General features: G+C 39.4%; 1 non-coding gene across 1 annotated transcript; it reads left to right on the top strand.

Annotated features, from left to right (window-relative positions):
* Positions 1-17,120: 17,120 nt before the first annotated feature.
* Positions 17,121-17,227, top strand: LOC141715870 (small nucleolar RNA R71). Its single transcript, XR_012572616.1, has one exon. It is a non-coding gene; the product is annotated as a small nucleolar RNA R71 (small nucleolar RNA).
* The last annotated feature ends 3,083 nt before the right edge of the window (positions 17,228-20,310 follow it).

The following is a 20,310-nucleotide window of genomic DNA, read 5'->3' on the forward strand; positions in this document are numbered from 1 at the left end:
GTAGAAATTGAATCTTGACTTGGATGCGGCTGGAAAGAAGAGGATGCTTTAATTGAATGAACTCGACGAGTTTTGACTTCAAGCTTATGAGAACAATAAAATATACAAGGAGAAAGTCAAGAGGTGGCATGATCGGGGTCTAGTGCTCAAATCATTTGTGACGGGGCAACAAGTTCTTTTGTTCAACTCTTGTCTCCGTCTTTTTCTGGAAAGTTGAAGTCAAGGTGGCCAGGGCCCTTCATAATCAAAACTGTGTTTCCGCATGGAGCGGTGGAAATTTTTGAGAATGATCCGGGCCAAGCATTCAAGATAAATGGTCAGAGGTTGAAGCATTACTATGGTGAGACGGCAAACCGCGAGGTGGTTAGTGCTGTTCTATTGTCCATTTGAGCTCGAGGTTCAACGTCAAGCTAGCGATGTAAAAGAAGCGCTTCTTGGAGGCAACCCAAGTTTGTTGTACATTAGTAGGTAGAGGAAGCAAGAAGAAAGGAGAAAAACACAAAAAAAATCAGAAAAAGAAAAAAATTCAGGGCCAACTTCAGTAGCTGAGCGCGCCCGCGCTGATCAAGCGCGCAGCCGCACTGTTTTTCCAGTAACCAAGCGCGCCCGCGCTGATCAGGCGTGCGGCCACGCCGGGTTTCTAGAGAGTGAGTGCGCCCACGCTGTCCAAGCACGCGGCCGCGCCGGGTCCCTATTCGAAAATGTTTTTATAACAACAGAATAAAGAGAAAAATCGGGACTTTTACTCCAAAATCAATTCCCACCCGATTTTTACTCTTCCACATCCCATAATTCCCTCTCCCAATCAAAACCATTAGTCCCACAATTCCCATAATCAATTCCCCCTTCTATTCCATATCTAATTCTCACATCTCCACCTATAAATACACACACTTATACACAACTTCATCACCACTTCACAAATTCTCAAACACAAATCTCTCTCAAACACTTAGTTTTTATTTTCTCTTATTCAATCTCAATGGCACTGAAGAGGCAAAGAACGCAAGTAGGCAGCAGCACCACCGATTCTTCATCTGTGGGTGGTGTGAGGCCAAGGTTTTATACTCCTGAGGCTGAAGAGGAGTACACGAGACTTCTCTCAAAGCCTATTGCTAAAGATCAAGGTTTTCTGCCATCAGGGAAGGATGGTAAGTTGTTGGAGATGATTCTTGAGATGGGCTAGGTTCCTTTTTGTGAGGCTCCCGCTGCTGTGCCTATGAGTGTTGTGCGGGAGTTCTATGCTAATGCTAAGGCGGAGAAGAATGGCTTTACGGTGGTTAGGGGGATGACTGTAGAGTACAGTGCTGATGCGATAAGGAGGGTGATTGAGCAGCCCGCAAGGAAGCCCGGTCAGGACACTTGGAACAATAAGACTCCCGAGGACTTCAACTTGGATTTGATCGTTGCAACTCTGTGTGTCTGAGACTCACTTGAAGTTCAAGAGGGGCACTACTGGTTATTCCACGTTCCCTGCATCGTGCATGAACGGGTTTTCACGGGCTTGGAACTCGTTTATTTGTGCTAATATCATGCCATCTTCGCATGTGCATGAGATTACTGTGGAGCATGCTAGTTTGCTATGGGGTATTCTTCAGGGTGATTACATTGATTTGGGAATGGTTATTTATCAGGGGATTTTGAGATTTTTGAGAGGAGGTAGCACGGGTGTTATACCCTATGCATCCGTTGTGACGAAGTTGTGCGTGGCAGTTGGTGTTCATTGGCCCGCACATGAGCAGTTGCAGCTTCCCAGTGCCCCTATCGACAGTTCTACACTGTTGAGCATGTAGGAGTTGTATGGAGGGAATCCTGATCCTAAGGGGCTTGGGTATTCATATGATCATCTTCTAGGTGGTGTACCCATGGATCAGGCTACTGCAGGAGGTTCTCAGCAGGCCCGTAGAGCAGCTTGGAGAGCTCAGTTAGGAGAGGAAGCTGGTTCGTCGCAGCAGCATCAGTAGGAGGCAGCAGGATCAGAAGTTGGAGCTGGTTTGAGTTTGGCACAATATAGGCGTCTAGCGAGGAGGATGAATGTGATGCACGACATCCATAATCGTTTTGCACATGATCTCATCCAGGCACTTGGGACAGCTTTCAGAGCCACCGGTGTTGACATCCAGTGGCCAGAATTTGGTGGGGACTCTGTATATCCACCTCCTGATACACCTGATACTCCACCCGTTGAGGGTGAGGATTCTGATTCGCAGTAGGTATGCCTAAATTCCTTACTATTACCTTCACCGAGGACAGTGAATATTTTAAGTTTGGAGGTAATAGTTGAAGGAATATGTTTTGTGTGAGTCGTATGTAGTTGCATATTCATGATAGTTTAGTACATATAGTTTGCATATTTTGTAATGTAGTTTTTTTTTATGTTTGGTAGTTTTATGATATTTTGTTCATTTAGTTTCATGCATTTGCATTATAACATGATTACTTAGATGATTTTTTTGATTAATTGGTGATATTGATGCTAGTGTAGTGATGTCATATTTAGTGATGTTAAGTCTTATCAAATTAATTTGCTTGCTAGAGAAAATTGTATTTCACTAAGTCTTATAGGTTTCTAGGGTGCTAGATCATGGTCATGGTTTGCTTGATTGTCGAGGTTTAATCGCTTGTTTATATTTAGAATTTTGGATATTCTCTTAATAATAAAAGACATGGATATTTAAAAATTGGAGAAAATTAGATTTCATTGCTAGTTGTGTGGCTAGGTGTCAAATGGCTAGTAGCCGAATCATATTTTTATGACTAGTCTAGGGTTGAGCGAGATGGAGCGAAACGCACTCGTTCAGAAATTTGAAAAGAGAAATAATAGAAAAAAGAGAAAAAAAATAATAAGTGTTATGTATAATTGATCCCGAGTGAGCTCTTTAGTACTCGAGTTATTAAGTTCTTAGGAGACTTTGTGCCTAGTGACCTAAGGCTTTTATAGTCTAGGATCAGCTAACCTAACACGTGCTACAGGGGTAATATTGTATAAGTCTTTTGTGGACCTCACTCATTGCACGATCAAATAAGCATACGTGTGTTGTTTTGTTGTGAATTAAAGCGTGAATCCATGATTAACTCCGATATAAGAATTGAAGTGTTATAAGTTATTTTGAGTCTAGCTTTTATTCTATTTATAAACTTGCGATTGTTTTAATAAGTAGTGAGTCATGATTGTTGATCTGGTTGCGATAGTATATCTGTAAGCAGTTGCCCACACGCACGTCTCTAGTTTGTAGGTTGATTTGTGAGATTTGATTGATCTTTATGTTAAGAACTTCATTTACTGAGGTGTTGCTTGTTGATTGGTCTATTTATTCTATGGGGATCGTTGCATTTATTTAGTTGCATTCATGCATTTTTATTTCTTGTTCTTTGAGTCTGTTTATGCTTGAGGACAAGCATCAATTCAAGTTTGGGGGTATTTGAGTGGTATTTATAATACTTTATAATGCTCTAATAAGCTTTGAATTGATGTGTTTGTACTCAAGTTATTGGTGTTTTAATGTGTTTTCTAGTGTTTTGCATTTCAGGCATTAATCTGAGAATCAGGTGAATTAGCATTGATTTGATGCTAATATGGTGTTAGGTTGGTGTCTAAGGAATAAAGCTCGTGAAGACCGGCTCAAATCTGTAAGAAAAAGAAAGAAGTTAAAGTTTTGGCAGAAGCCCAGCACACCTGCGCTGATCAAGCGCGCCCGCGCTGATCAAGCGCGCCCGCGCTGATCAAGCACGCCCGCGCTGATCAAGCGCACGGCCGCGTCCGAACTTCAGAGAGCCAGCGCGCCCGCGCTGATCAAGTGCGCGACCACGCCAGGTCGGGTTTCAAGAATCCTGTTTTGAATAGAAGGCTGATTTCTGGACTTCTCTGTTGATCGGGGCTGCTATATAAATAACTTTAGTTCATTTTTAATTATATATCAAGCCAGAGACATATCAAGGAGAGTCATAAGAAGTCCGTGTTAGCACGATTCAACGAAGACGAAGAAGATAGTATTTTTACTTGTGAATCTTTTATCTAAGTTGTAACTTGGATGCTAGTTTTCTTATTTGTGAACCTTACTCTTGTTTCGTACTTGGTTTTATTTATTCGTTATAAAGACTACATTTGTTATACCATGCTTTCATCGGAACCCACATTGATGATGAGTCCGATTATCGGCTACTCGTTATTGTGGGATTCTAGCGGATTTACTTATGGATTTTTTTAGTTAATTTGTTTCGATGCCTTAGTGTGTGGTGATTGTATGATAACCTAGTATTGGTTGTGCATATTCATCTTATGAGCGTCGCGAACTTATAAGATAATGTGTTAATTCTTAATGAAGCAAAAGTGAATTTAAAGATTTAGAACTTGTCATGCTAGCATAGGTTCATGTAATTGTTATGCATGATTCGTAGGTAATTTTAACCATCTTACTTGCCCTATGTAATCAAGATAGATAACTTGTCTTAATCCGTTATGTTGTCAAATTCTATAGACATATAGGGTCTCAATATAATTGGTGTCTATTTAGCTTCTATCTCTTTTGTGGATGTCTGGTAGTATGGTACTCGTGCAATGAAAGTTGGCGTTTATTAGTTTCGTGTTATCTGATTAATATCATCACCATTGCATGTTAAGGTTAAGAACAATAAGGCTATTGAATGAAGTATTGAATGAAGTTAAAATCCCATGTTTGTCATATATATTAATTCAGTCAATCTTATTCTCTTAGTTATAATTATTAGCTTCATTCTTAGTTATAAACAACCTCAATTTGTTATCGTCTTAGCATTGAATAATAACCATACATTGCTGCTTAAGTGCGTGAATTAATTAGTTAACCAAGCCAGTCTCTGTGAAAATGAACTAGAAAAGATTCTATATTACTTGCGAACGCATATACTTGTGTGTATTATTAGCGCGTGTTTAGCGACTAACAACAACATATATAGAAGACTCCGCTTAGTAAAATCTTGCTCTGTTTGACTCTAGTGTGCTATTAATGTTGCATGAACAATAAGAACATGGAACTAAAATGGGGCTCAACACTTGTATATATCAGGAGGGAAACCTGAAGGTAGCTTTAAGACTCGGCTTTTTTCCATCCCATTAATGAATGGTTCAAATCACAGAACCTTGTTTATATGTTCCCAACATGTACATATTATTAAATTGCTTAATGAGACAGGGTAGCTTCCGAATATCTACAACATAAAGCATAAATGTACAATATAATATCTGATTAAAACAAAAACAAACTCATCTATATACAGTTAAACAAAAACAAATACATAAACCAAACTAAACAAAAAGGCCACACTTGCAACAAACCTGCATCGGAAGTGCATCCATGTCAGTCATTAAAGCAACAAAATGAGCTTCACCAGAACTAATATACCCAACAACATCAGTAACAGCAACAGGATATTTATACTGAATCCTCAATTTTTAAGCTCTAATAATCTCGTTGGTTTCTCATAGCCCAGTTCTGTATTTTCATGTATCGTCCTCCTTATACTCACTATCCAATCAAAAATATTTCCGGGCTCTTAGCTAAATCAAGAAACTCTTTAGATAGAACCTGAATCAATAATTAGAGTTCAGAGATTAAGCAGTCTTGGTATTAGAGTTCATAATGACCAACTTTTACTCTTGCAGAATATTATAGCAGTAACTGACTAAAGGCAAAGGGAAATATCACTATTAGCATTAAGTTCTACTATTCCAAATCCCAAGTTGTACATCTTTTCGAATTGCTATAATAACATTATAGCTCGTCGTTTAAGATAGCCAATTTATCAATATAAACTACTTTAACAACTCATAAACTTTAAATATGAAATTGAGCGCAAAGCACATTTCTCGAACATAAACAAAAAGTACCCACTTTATCCTAAATTAGTTTTCCCCTTTGACTTTTACGCATATTTTAAGGTGGCTTGAGTGTATACTTTTTTTAATTATTTTTTAAATTTTCTTTTTGTGAATAAAAAATTAAATTTTAAACTTTTATTCACAAAAAAAAGTTTTAAAATTAATTAATGGAGATATGCAGTCAAGGAAGTTTAAATTACGTGCAAAAGTCAAATGGGACAACTAATTTGGGATGGAGGGAGTAACTCATTAACAAAACATATTGTCCTTGAAAAATAAATACATGAGACTATGAGAGAAGTCAAATATGCGGAATTTCTGTAAACTTTTAAAGTAATTAATACTTAACATTTAAACTCTCTAAATTTCGCCTGTACTAAACACAAAACTACAAATAAGCATCCCAATCATCTAATTCAAGTAAATTATACATATAATAGATGTACACATAATTGACTAGATAAATGGTCAGTGATATCAAGAACAAAAGTTTAATCAAATATACATAAGGAAAAACTGAAACTCTACACAATAAAGACTACCAAAATGAGGGCACATTTGTAGATCCACTGGAAGTTTCTCAAAAGGTTAACATAAAGGATTTGAGAATCTCCCTTTGAAAATCTTCTTTTAAAAATCTTCAGTGCATTTGACAAGCTCTACAAATAAACCAACGCGATAATCAAATTATGAGACAGAGGCAATGTGCGAGTTGATGAGACAGAGGCAATTATGAGACAGATACAGGGTTCGGAGTCCCGCTACCATATACGATAACGAACTACGCTTCTATCACGATATTTATAAGGGTTCCCACAAGGGTTTTAACTGTCAGTACTACGTTAGGTAGTCCGACTATGAACTTGGCAAGAGTCCTTATTATCTTAGTGAACTTATTATTTTAACGTCACATCATCTCTCAGGTTTATAACGCTTGGCTCTGATACCATTTCTGTAACACCCCTAAATCCGGGGTCGGGGATTCGGGTTGTCACGAGTTCCATTTCCCTTATCAATACTTAATCTTAACAGTAAACCAACTACTGCGTACTGTGACCCCACAATATACACACACACACACCACAAATTATAGTCTCAGAGATGAATACCAAAAATAACACAAGTCATTTTATTCCACAATTATAAGTCATTACACCTCAAAAGGGTTTCTGAATAAATTTACATATTCTTTGCCATTATTACAATTCATAATTACATAAGTCTGGTACATCAAAAGTTGAAAGCCTAGCCTACTGGTAGCTCCTACCTCAGCTACAACGGCATCAACGCCTACAGGAAACTGCGGAACGTTTCCTATCCGCTCACAAATTGGGAGCTTGGTCCTGTTCATCTTGTCTATCTGTTGTTATGTGATGAAAGAAGAAAGCAAGGGTGAGCAACAAGCCCACCGAAATAATATGTATAATAATTAACAATATATGGGCATTTTCATAGTACTCATGAAAGTCTTGGTCAAGAAGAAATGAACCAAGTTGGTATCTTAACGCGACAAGTCACAAAATATTCAGTATATATATACATATATACTACTCAAAATCTTTGAAATCCTCTGACATGTATAATGTACACAGAGTTCCAGTTTATAACTTTATAAAAATATCGTTGCAAGGTGATCTCATATATCTAACCTTGTCTCAACGTTTTTGTGAAAATCTTTATCATGCATAAGATAATCATTAACCAGATATAAGTTGAAAGGATGAAGTTACAAGATACTCCAATATACTTATATCTTTTCCGAATACTACTTGAACTACCACCGTTAAAGTTATAATTAGTTTCAAAAGTTCATCACATAGATGAGAATACAAGATAAGATTTGAATAGATTCAATCTTTGAAATATCATTCAAAAGAAATGAAGTTACGAGATACTTCATTAAGTCCCGATATATATCCATATATATCTCTCATACATTTCCTGAAAACCTCTGTCATGTAAAGTATGAATAGAGTTATAATATCCAATGAATTTGGAAAGAAAAGAATTTTGGCATAAACCCGATATCTTGCTGATCAGGCAAAAATACCAATAACTAACCTTTTCTACTAGTAGATGGATGAATCCCCCACCGGTCATCACCCTGGCCTCATTAGGACCTTGTGCTGGACCGCCACCCGGCCTCTTACGCGTTGATGGGCTGCCTCCCAGCCACTGTTAGGGCGAAAACACGCGCTAATATTCACGCAAGTATACGCGTTCGCAAGTAATATAGAATATTTTCTAGTTCCCTCAGAGACTCAGACTAAATTATTATCTAATTAAACTCACTCACCAATGTATGATTACTTCTCAATGTTAAGACACCAACACTTAAGATTGTTGATTAAATATTAACTATAATTAACTACTTAATTAATCACTTAACTAACACTTCAATTTATCAATAATAAAACACTCATGAGATCACAACTTCATTATTACTTCCTTCTATAGCCATTGTTATTACCTTTAGCATGTGACAGTGATGATATTAATCGAATAACACGAAACTGATAAAAGCCAACTTTCATTGTACTAATACCATTCTACCAAGCATCCACAATTAAGATAGAAGTTGAATAGTCATAAATTATGTTGAGTTCCTATATGTCTACAGAAATTGACAACACAATGATTTAAGCACAAGTTATTCCTTTTGATTACATAGGGCAAATAAAACTGTTAGAGTTACCCACTAATCATGCACAACATACATGAACCTATGCTAGCATGGCAAGTTCTAAATCTCAAGATCCACCGTCGCTTCACAAGAGATTATCACCCTATCTTATATGTTCGCGACGCACATAAGACGAATACGCACAACCAATACTAGATATCATGCAATCATCACACACTAAAGTATTAAACAATTAACTAAAGAATTCCATAATAAATCCATTACAACCCCATGATCACGATTAACCCATAATAGTACTTATCGTCATCATGGGTTCATATGAAATCATGATAAACAAACACGAGAAAATAATAACTAAACTAATTATATTTAAACAGAGTACGTCACAAGAATAAATAAGTTCAAAGCAAGAAAACTAGCATCCAACGTTACAACGAAACAAGAATCACAAGAATATATGCTTCCTCCTCGTTGCAGTGTGCTAAATCGGTCTTCTTCCTTATCTCCTTCGCTCCTTGCGTAAAAACACAATCTTCTTTTAATCCACACTTGTGAAAACGTCTCAAATCTACTTATATAATAGTCCCATAAAACTCAGATTACATAGAAGTGGAAACCAAACAGAAGTAGAAGTCCTAAAATAATTTGTCTTTTTTCCCGACCCTGCGCGGCCGCTCAGCATAGCTGAGCGGGCGCTCAGCTTGCTGCGCGGCCGCTCAGCAATGCTGAGCGGGCGCTCAGCTTGCTGCGCGGCCGCTCAGCAATGCTGAGCGGGCGCTCAGACCTCTACTGGAAAAAAATTATTTTGCTCCGTTTCTTCGCCGTAATCTGCCCGTTTCTTTCCTCTCGCAATGGTGAACACATGCCAAGGCTTATTCTTGATGATTCCTCCCCCGAAATGCAACTAAAACCCTGAAATGCATAAACACTAGAAAAACGCATCAAATACACAAAATAATTGATTTCAAGACACCAATTTAAGCCATTTTAAGACGTTCTAAGAGGTATAAAATGCCACTTATCACACCCCCAAACTTAAATCGATGCTTGTCCTCAAGCGTCACAGACTCAAAAACAAATAAAAACATGCATGAATGCAATCTATATGAAAATGCAGCGATCCCCCTTACTACAATTAACCAACCAAATTGTCACATCTCAACGAATGCAGTTAGACAACTAAAGATCAATAAACTCATGCAAACGGACATACAGCCAGAAACGTGGTGTGTGCAAATGCTTAACAGATATGCTTCGGAACTAGACCAATTACTATGACTAGACTATCCTCAAGACAATCCTACGATTATACAAAGAATAAAAATTCTAGGCACAAAGTGATATACAACACTACAAGAACTCTGGAGCTTATTACGGAATCGTGCTTTTTATTTACAACTCAAATGCTTATTTGACCGTGCAATGAGTGAGGTCCACAAAAGACTTATACAATGGTATCCATGTAACGAGCGTTAGGTTAGTGGATTCCAGACTCTAAAAGCCTTAGGTCACTAGGCACAAAGTCCCCTAAGAACTTAATAACTCGAATACCAAAGAGCACACTCTTGATCAATTATGCATAAATTAATTTTTTTTTTTTTTAAACTTCTGAGCAAGTGCGTTTCGCTCCATCTTGCTCAACCCTAGACTACTCGCACCATATGCGATCCGGCTACTAGCCATTTGACGCCTAGCCACAACTAGCAACAACTTCCATATTTTTTTTCTCCAAAATTTTTCTTTTTCATGCCTTTATCACTAAGAACCTATAATCGAATTCTAAGCATAATAAGTAGATTGACCTTGAAAACAACCAAATCATAACAACAATCTAGCCCTTACGCATTCTCTAAGACTTAGTGGATTTATAATTGTTTCTAGCCTGCATATCAACCTACACAACTTAATATCACTTTAATGTTATCACTACACTCGCATCAATATCACAATTCAGACGATAAATCATTGCAAAAGGGATCATGGTAAATGCGTGAGCTACATGACATTCATAAAAAAAACTATATGGCATAAATTATGCAACTATATGAACTAAACTATCATGAATATGCAACTAAATGACACACACACAATATTCCTTAACTACCACCCCCAAACTAAAAATCTTCACTGTCCTCAGTGAAAGTAGTAGAAAGGAACACAGGGTATACCTACTCGGAGTCATCATCATCATCACCCTCAGTGGGTGGAGTATCAGGCGGCGGGTATGCAGAGTCCTCACCAAAAACTGGCCACTGGATATCAGCTCCAAGGCCTCGAAAAGCAGTCCCTAACGCAAGGGTGAGCTCCTGAGCAAACCTGTTCTGCGTCTCATACATGGCATCCATCCGCCGTGAAAGCCTCCTATACTGGGCATCAACCATCCCAGCACCCTCCTGAGCTCTCGAAGAACCAGCCTCATCACGCCCTGGCCTAGCCATAGTAGCACCTCGTGCTGGACGCCCTCCTGGAAGACGATAACCCAGCCCATGCTCCTCAGGCTCACCACCGGTCCACTCCTGTATCCCATTCAGAGTGCCAGAATCAATCGGAGCTGCTGGCAACTACAACTGCTCATGAGCCGGCCAGTTCACTCCCACTGCTCGGCATAGCTTCGTAACCGTAGATGCATAAGGGATGTTCATATGTTTCGCTCCCCTCAAAAACTTCAGAATTCCTTGGTAGATAAACTCACCAAGGTCCACATAGTATTCTTCATTCAAAATTCCCCACAACAACTGTGCTCTCTCAACTGTGACCTCGTGTGCATGCGAAGAAGGCAAAATATTAGCACAAATAAATGCATTCAATGCACGGGCATACCTGTTTATGGCGATTGCCGGAAAGTGACGATACTCATTAGTGCCGGTCCTGCAGGTCCAAACTGTGCCCGGTCGACAGAGAGTCGCACAAATCAAATCCAAGTCAAAATCCTCAGCAGTCTTTTCATTCCAGTTCTCCTCCTCGGGCTTCCTCTCTCGCTGTCCAATCACACGGCGAATCGCCGCAGGATGATAATCAACTGTCAGCCCTCGGACCACAAAAAACCCATTCTTTTCGGCCTTCGCGTTCGCGTAGAACTCACGAACAACGCTCATCGGTACTGCTTCGGGTGACTCACAAAAAGCTATCCACCCCTTTTCTGCAATCATGGGCAGCAACTCACCATCCCTCCCCAATGGTAAAAACCCCCTCTCCTTCAGAATCGGCTTCCCCAACAGCCTAGTGTACTCCTCCTCCGCAGCTCTGTCAGTTAACCGAGGCCTTGCAGCAGTACCCCTCGATGAATCAGCAGTAGGAACTGTGCTGCTGCTGTCAATAGTGCGTGCTCTCTTGGGTGCCATTGATTCGTGAATAAAAGTGTGTAAGAACTGATTTTTGATGTTTGTGAGAGGGTTTAAGTGTAGGAAGTTTTGTGGGAGATATGTAGGATAGGTGTATGTATATATAGGGTGTGGATTAGATTAGGGTTTGGGAATTAAGGAGTAAAATGATGGGGTAGTGGAAACAAATCATGGGTTTATGGGCTAAAACTGTTTTTGTGTTTTTTTTTTCTGAACTATAAAAAAAAAATTCTGGTACTCGACCCCTGAGCGGTCGCTCAGCAAAACTGAGCGGGCGCTCAGCTTGCTGCGCGGTCGCTCAGCAAAGCTGAGCGGGTGCTCAGCTTGCTACGCGGTCGCTCTGCTTGCTACGCGGTCGCTCAGCAAAGCTGAGCGGGCGCTCAGGGGGTCACTGGAAAAAAAAATTTACAGCCCCTGTTTTCTGATTTTTTTTGTGTTTTTGGATAGGTTATTAACTTCTAAGGGTTCCTGCAACAACAATTCATGGGTTGCCTCCCACGCAGCGCTTCTTTTTCGTCATTAGCTTGACGTTTCGTACCCTTCTCAAGTAGTCAACAAAATGGCACTAACCACTTCTCGGTTTGCCATGTCCCCATAGTAGTGCTTCAACCGCTGACCGTTAACCTTGAATGCTTGGTCCGGATCATTCTCAAAAATTTCCACCGCTCCATGTGGAAACACAGTTTTGACAATAAAAGGTCCAGACCACCTTGATTTCAACTTCCCAGGAAAAAGTCGGAGCCGAGAGTTGAATAAAAGAACTTCTTGCCCTGAAACAAATAACGTAGGATGTAGCTTCCTATCGTGCCACCTCTTCACCTTTTCCTTATACATTTTGTTATTCTCGTACGCTTGAAGTCGAAATTCATCAAGTTCATTAAGCTGAAGCATTCTTTTCTTACCAGCTGCATCTAAATCCAGGTTCAACTTCTTCAATGCCCAGTAGGCCTTATGCTCAAGCTCCGCAGGTAGATGACATCTCTTACCATACACCAACTGAAACGGTGACATCCCAAGTGGAGTTTTGTATGCTGTTCTGTAAGCCCAAACAGCTTCATCGAGCTTTAAAGACCAATCCTTCCTTGACGGACAAACAACCTTCTCTAGAATGCGCTTTATCTCTCTGTTAGACACTTCCGCTTGACCATTTGTTTGCGGATGATAGGCAGTAGCTACTCGATGATTCACATTATAACGCTGCATCATAGAAGTGAACTTACGGTTGCAAAAATGCGATCCTTCATCACTTATGATTACCCGAGGTGTTCCAAACCTTGTGAAAATTTGCTTATGAAGAAAATTTAGCACTGCCTTTGCATCATTTGTCGGTAAAGCTTTAACTTCGACCCATTTTGAGACATAATCGACTGCCAGCAAGATGTACTGATTATTGCAAGACGAGATAAAAGGCCCCATGAAATCGATTCCCCACACATCAAAGACCTCGACTTCAAGCATCACATTTAATGGCATCTCATCCTTCCTTGACAAATTTCCCACTCTTTGGCAACGATCACACCTTAAAACAAACTGATGAGCATCCTTGAACAAAGTAGGCCAGAAAAAACCTGCTTGCAGAATACGAGCTGCCGTCTTCTCACCACCATAGTGTCCACCATAAACCGTGGAATGACAGTCTTTTAATATCCCCTCCGTCTCACAGAACGGGATACATCTCCTGATGATCTGGTCAGCTCCCTGTCTAAACAAATATGGTTCATCCCACATATACCACTTCACCTCATGCAGAAACTTCTTCTTTTGAGCGGATGTCAAATTAGGAGGCATTATATTGCTGACGAGATAGTTTATAATATCTGCAAACCATGGTTCTTCCTCCTGAATTGTAAACAACTGCTCATCCGGAAAAGATTCATTGATTAAAGTCCTATCTTGTGAAGTAGAATCGGGATTCTCCAGTCTAGAGAGATGGTCAGCTACTTGATTCTCAGTACCTTTTCTGTCTTTGATCTCTAACTCAAATTCCTGAAGTAAAAGTACCCAACGAATGAGTCTCGGCTTCGAATCCTTCTTGGAAACTAGATAGCGAATAGCTGCATGATCAGTGAATACTGTTACTTTCGTACCAAGTAGATACGATCGAAATTTCTCAAACCCAAAGACTATAGCCAAAAGCTCCTTCTCAGTAGTGGTGTAGTTCAATTGGGCACCATTTAAGGTCTTACTCGTATAGTAGACCACATGGAAGAGGTTTTTCTTGCGCTGTCCCAGAACTGTACCTACCGCATAATCACTCGCATCACACATCATCTCAAACGGTTCTGTCCAATCTGGTGCTGTAATAACTGGTGCAGTGATCAAACTCTTCTTGAGAGTCTCGAATGCTGCCAAACATTCATCATCAAATTTGAAAGGCACATCTTTCTCAAGTAAATTGCACAGCGGCTTAGATATCTTTGAAAAGTCCTTGATGAATCGCCTATAAAAACCCGCATGACCAAGAAAACTACGGATTCCTTTCACAGAATTAGGTGGGGGAAGATTTTCAATGACTCCCACCTTGGCCTTGTCCACCTCCAGACCCTTTCTAGAGACCTTATGCCCAAGGATAATGCCTTCACGCACCATAAAATGACATTTCTCCCAATTGAGCAACAAATTAGTTTCCACGCATCTTTTCAGTACGGCGCGCAGATTATTCAAACATTCATCATATGAGTGTCCAAAGACGGAGAAGTCATCCATGAACACTTCAACGTTATTTCCAATCATGTCAGAGAATATCGCCATCATACATCTCTGAAAAGTGGCCGGGGCGCCACATAACCCAAACGAAACTCTGCGAAAAGCAAACGTGCCAAATGGACAAGTGAAGGTAGTCTTTTCCTGATCCTCTGGGGCAATACAAATCTGATTATACCCGGAATAACCATCCAGAAGACAAAAATACTCATGACCCGCCAATCTGTCAAGCATCTGATCAATAAATGGAAGAGGGAAGTGATGCTTCCTTGTGGCTTTGTTCAATTTTTTATAATCCATGCATACTCTCCATCCTGTAACTGTTCGAGTAGGGATGAGCTCATTCTTTTCATTTGCTACCACAGTGATACCTCCTTTTTTAGGTACACATTGTACGGGGCTCACCCACGAGCTGTCAGAAATAGGATAAATGATGCCTGCATCTAGCCATCTCAGAATTTCTTTCTTCACCACCTCCTTCATGATGGGATTCAGTCTTCGCTGCTATTCCACAGTTGGCTTACTACCTTCCTCTAGCAGAATTTTATGCATACAATATGAAGGACTTATCCCCTTGATGTCTACTATGGTCGATCCTATAGCCGATTTGAATTCTCTCAAAATCCTTAAGAGCTTTACTTCCTCACTACCTGAAAGGTCAGATGAAATAATAACAGGTAACGTAGATGAATCACCTAAAAAAGCATACCTCAAGTGTTCAGGTAATGGCTTGAGCTCCAAGGTAGGTGCTTCCTCTATTGATGGTTTGAGCTCCCCTTCAGCATTCTTAAGGTCAGAAGTACCTAGAGATTCAAATGGTATGTCCAGCTTTCGCTTCCAGGGAGAAGCGTTCAGATATTGTAATTGCTCGTTGCCATCTTCATCATCGCTGTCAAAATCCCCCACTAAGGCCTTTTCCAATGCATCAGACATTAGCATGCGATCGAGTTCCGAAGTAACTGCAGAATCAATCACATCCAATTTTAAGCACTCCTCATCTTCTGTAGGGAATTTCATTGCCTTGAATACGTTGAAGGTCACATCCTGATCTTGGACCCGCATAGTAAGTTCCCCTTTTTGCACATCTATCAAGGTACGGCCAGTAGCCAAGAAAGGCCTTCCCAAGATTATGGGAATCTTCTTATCTTCCTCAAAATCCAGAATAACAAAATCTGCAGGAAAGAAGAGCTTATCCACCTTGACGAGCACATCCTCAACTATGCCCCTTGGGTAAGTAATGGAACGGTCAGCCAATTGTAGCGACATGTATGTGGGTTTTGGATCAGGCAGATCCAGCTTTTTAAAGATCGACAACGGCATCAGATTAATGCTTGCTCCCAAATCACAAAGGCACTTGTCAAAAGTCAGATTGCCAATGGTGCAAGGAATGGTGAAGCTTCCTGGATCTTTCAGTTTTGGTGGTAACTTTTGCTGTAGAACAGCGCTGTATTCTTCCGTGAGAGAAACGGTTTCAAGGTCATCCAGTTTCACCTTCCTTGAAAGAATAGTCTTCATAAACTTCGCATAACTAGGCATTTATTCCAGAGCCTCAGCGAAAGGTATATTGATGTGAAGTTTCTTGAACACCTCCAGAAACTTTCCGAACTGTCTATCCAGCTTTTGTTGCTGCAATCTCTTAGGAAAAGGTGGTGGAGGATAGAGCTGTTTCTCCCCTGTATTAGCCTCAGGCAGAGTGTGTTCAACAGTAGTCTTCCTTGGTTCCGTCGCTTTCTCCTTTTGCTTAGATTCTTCATCTCTAATTTCAGCTTCTACTTCTTTTTCCTTTTCAGCATCAGCCACTTTTCCAGACCTTAAGGTAATAGCCTTGACTTGCTCTTTAGCTTCCTTCCTGCCTGGTACTTCCGTGTCACTGGGAAGAGTGCCAGGTTGACAATTGAGCACTGCATTGGCTAATTGACCGATTTGATTTTCCAAGGTCTTGATAGAAACCGCCTGACTCTTGCACAACAGCTTAAGTTCCTCAAAATCAGCACTAGTAGGTACAGCTGTACTTCCCTGTTGAGGATATGCTTGCCTTGTAGCATACCGCTGTGGTTGCTGGAATCCAGGTGGGTTAAACTGTTTACTCACTCCTTGCTGATATGGTGGCTGAATAGCATTCTGATTATTACCCCAGCTGAAATTTGGATGATTTCTGTTGTTAGGATGATAGGTCGCTGGCACAGGCTGCTGTTGTCGCTGATAATTATTCACATACTGAACAGATTCGTTGACAAGAGAACACTGATCCGTAGCATGAGAACTTGCACAAAGCTCACAAACCATAGCTATTTGATTAACTCCATATGTAGCCAGAGAATCAACCTTCATTGATAGCGCTTGGAGCTGGGCTGCAATAGCGGTGGCTGCATCAACTTCCAGAATACCTGCTACCTTGCCTGACGTCATCCTCTGAGTTGGGTTTTGATGCTCATTCGCAGCCATCGTCTCTATAAGATTATACGCCTCAGTATAGCTTTTATCCCATAAGGCGCCTCCAGCTGCTGCATCGAGCATGGGCCGAGATTGGGCCCCCAAACCATTATAGAAACCAGTGATCACCATCCAATCCGGCATTCCATGATGTGGACATTTTCTCAACATTTCCTTGTAGCGTTCCCAAGCCTCGCACATAGACTCTGTAGGTTGCTGCGCAAACTGAGTAAGAGCACTCCTCATAGCAGCAGTCTTTGCCATCGGATAAAACTTCACCAGAAACTTTTGCGCAAGATCTTGCCATGTAGTGATGGACCCAGCTGGTTCAGAATGTAACCAGTCTTTAGCCTTGTCCCTCAGTGAGAATGGGAAAAGCCTCAACTTGATAGCCTCATCAGTCACGCCATTATACTTATAAGTGCTGCAGATCTCGACAAAATTCCTTATGTGCATGTTGGGGTCTTCAGTTGCCACTCCTCCAAAAGAAACAGAATTCTGCACCATCTGAATAGTGCCCGGCTTGATTTCAAAGGTGTTAGCTTGAATAGCCGGATGAAGGATGCTTGACTGAATGTCATCAATTTTAGGCCGAAAAAAATCCATAAGAGCTGGATCAGCGTGAACAATACGATCTCCCATGTTTACTGGTTCTTTCTGCTCAGTTCCTGAATCCGAATCCTCAAAATCTAACTTCTTCGGAATATCAAGAACTTCGTCTGTCTCCTCAGCTGTATCTAAAGTCCTCTTGCGAGCACGAGAACGAGTTTGCATAAACGCTTGCTAAAGTACCTGAAACACAACCGGAAAAAATAAGTAACTACTACGTCCTAATCACTGAGTCCTAATGACCAATGATGGTAAGTACATAAACTAAACAAATACGCCGAGTCCCCGGCAGCGGCGCCAAAAACTTGTTAGGGCGAAAACACGCGCTAATATTCACGCAAGTATACGCGTTCACAAGTAATATAGAATATTTTCTAGTTCGTTCCCTCAGAGACTCAGACTAAATTATTGTCTAATTAAACTCACTCACCAATGTATGATTACTTCTCAATGTTAAGACACTAACACTTAAGATTGTTGATTAAATATTAACTATAATTAACTACTTAATTAATCACTTAACTAACACTTCAATTTATCAATAATAAAACACTCATAAGATCACAACTTCATTATTACTTCCTTCTATAGCCATTGTTATTACCTTTAGCATGTGACAGTGATGATATTAATCGAATAACACGAAACTGATAAAAGCCAACTTTCATTATACTAATACCATTCTACCAAACATCCACAATTAAGATAGAAGTTGAATAGTCATCAATTATGTTGAGTTCCTATATGTCTACAGAAATTGACAACACAACGATTTAAGCACAAGTTATTCCTTTTGATTACATAGGGCAAATAAAACTGTTAGAGTTACCCACTAATCATGCACAACATACATGAACCTATGCTAGCATGGCAATTTCTAAATCTCAAGATCCACCGTCGCTTCATAAGAGATTAACACCCTATCTTATATGTTCGCGACGCACATAAGACGAATACGCACAACCAATACTAGATAACATGCAATCATCACACACTAAAGTATTAAACAATTAACTAAAGAATTCCATAATAAATCCGTTGCAACCCCATGATCACGATTAGCCCATAATAGTACTTATCGTCATTATGGGTTCATATGAAATCATGATAAACAAACACAAGAAAATAATAACTAAACTAATTATATTAAAACAGAGTACGTCACAAGAATAAATAAGTTCAAAGCAAGAAAACTAGCATCCAACATTACAACGAAACAAGAATCACAAGAATATATGCTTCCTCTTCGTTGCGGTGTGCTAAATCGGTCTTCTTCCTTATCTCCTTCGCTCCTTGCGTAAAAACACAATTTTCTTCTAATCCACACTTGTGAAAACGTCTCAAATCTACTTATATAATAGTCCCATAAAACTCAGATTACATAGAAGTGGAAACCAAACAGAAGTAGAAGTCCTAAAATAATTTGTCTTTTTCCCGACCCTGCGCGGCCGCTCAGCAATGCTGAGCGGGCGCTCAGACCTCTACTGGAAAAAAAAATGATTTTGCTCCGTTTCTTCACCGTAATCTGCCCGTTTCTTTCCTCTCGCAATGGTGAACACATGCCAAGGCTTATTCTTGATGATTCCTCCCCCGAAATGCAACTAAAACCCTGAAATGCATAAACACTAGAAAAACGCATCAAATACATAAAATACTTGATTTCAAGACACCAATTTAAGCCATTTTAAGACGTTCTAAGTGGTATAAAATGCCACTTATCAGCCACTTACACTTTGATAGACCGTACCCCGGCCTGTCGCTTATGCCGACTCAATTAGATGGACTTACTTCCCGAACGTTGGGTAAGTAATCAATTAATTTATCAAAACAGCAACCTCGTTGCGAATATAAAATACACCACAGAGCCGAATCCCTTAATTTAAAAGCGAGTATTTAAATCCCCTTCGAAAGGAAGATCTTAAATTTGAAAACGAGTTTAGGGATCCGCTCTAACTTTTAAAATCATTTTGAAGACCCGAAAACATTTTTAAGAATGTTTGGAGTAATGCTGATTTAATGAAATAAATCAGTCCCGATATATTAGAAAATATCTGAATATTATTATTTAAATAATATTCCCATAAAGATAATTCTTATAAAAATAATTGAAGTAGAAGTTTTAAAAACTCATACTTGAAATGAATAACGAATAACCAAAGATATACTTATACGAAAGTAAGATCTTTATTTGAATAATCGAAAATAAGTTTGATTATCGAAACACTATTCTTTAATAAAATAAAGAATATTTTTTAATAAAATAAGCGGAGTCATAAGTCCTTGAATGAATATTCAAAAATAATATTCATTAAATAAAGTAAGCGGAGTCATAAGTCCTCGAATGAATATTCAAAATAATATTCATTAAATAAAGTAAGCGGAGTCATAAGTCCTCGAATGAATATTCAAAATAATATTCATTAAATAAAATAAAGTTATCGAATAAATCTTATTCGATTAATAGTTTTTAAAACTATATCAATATATATATATAAATAAATAAATATATATTATACTCGGGAACATCGACTCCCGGTTTAGAAAAATGTTCACCTTTGGGTCCCCTAACTAAGGGTATACGCAACTACTGCTTATCTCTAGCATAGGTATTATGCAACTTATAAGCAACTGAATCAACAATTAGATATCAAGATTACGAAACAGACATGCATATATACCATATCACATGCTCCAATATATCTCAAGATTTGCTAATAACAATC

The sequence above is a fragment of the Apium graveolens genome, chromosome 3 (genome assembly GCF_009905375.1).
Source record: "Apium graveolens cultivar Ventura chromosome 3, ASM990537v1, whole genome shotgun sequence".
Classification (NCBI taxonomy): Eukaryota; Viridiplantae; Streptophyta; class Magnoliopsida; order Apiales; family Apiaceae; genus Apium; species Apium graveolens.